The sequence below is a fragment of the Triticum dicoccoides genome, chromosome 4A (genome assembly GCF_002162155.2).
Source record: "Triticum dicoccoides isolate Atlit2015 ecotype Zavitan chromosome 4A, WEW_v2.0, whole genome shotgun sequence".
Lineage (NCBI taxonomy): Eukaryota > Viridiplantae > Streptophyta > Magnoliopsida > Poales > Poaceae > Triticum > Triticum dicoccoides.
The window spans coordinates 684288915-684289433 of record NC_041386.1 but is presented as its reverse complement, the minus strand read 5'-3'; positions in this window follow the sequence as shown (position 1 = coordinate 684289433).

The following is a 519-nucleotide window of genomic DNA, read 5'->3' as shown; positions in this document are numbered from 1 at the left end:
CCGCCCCGCCCGCCCCGGCCCACGCCACCCCGACGCCGTCGCCGCCCCGCCCGTCCCACGCCGCACCTCGCCGTCGCCGTCGCCGTCGCCGTCGCCGTGAGCAACTAATTTAATTTGACGTTAGTAGTAGTTAATTTAGATGTGTAGTAAATTTTGTTAGATTTTTTTATAGTTTATAGATTTTTTGTTAGATGTGTAGTAATTTAGATGTGTAGTTCATATATTTTTTGTTAGATGTGTTGTAATTTAGATGTCAATTTTTTTCATATTGTGTAAGTAATTTAGATGCCAAATTTTTATGATTTTTTTCTGTTCATAGAATTTTATGATTTTTTTCTGTTCTAGTTTTGTTCATAGAATTTTAATGATTTTTTTGTAGTTCATTGATTATTTTGTTAGATGTGTAGTTCATAGATTTTTTGTTAGATGTGTTGTAATTTAGATGTCAATTTTTTTTCATATTGTGTAAGTAATTTATATGTCAAATTTTTATGATTTTTTCTGTTCATAGAATTTTTC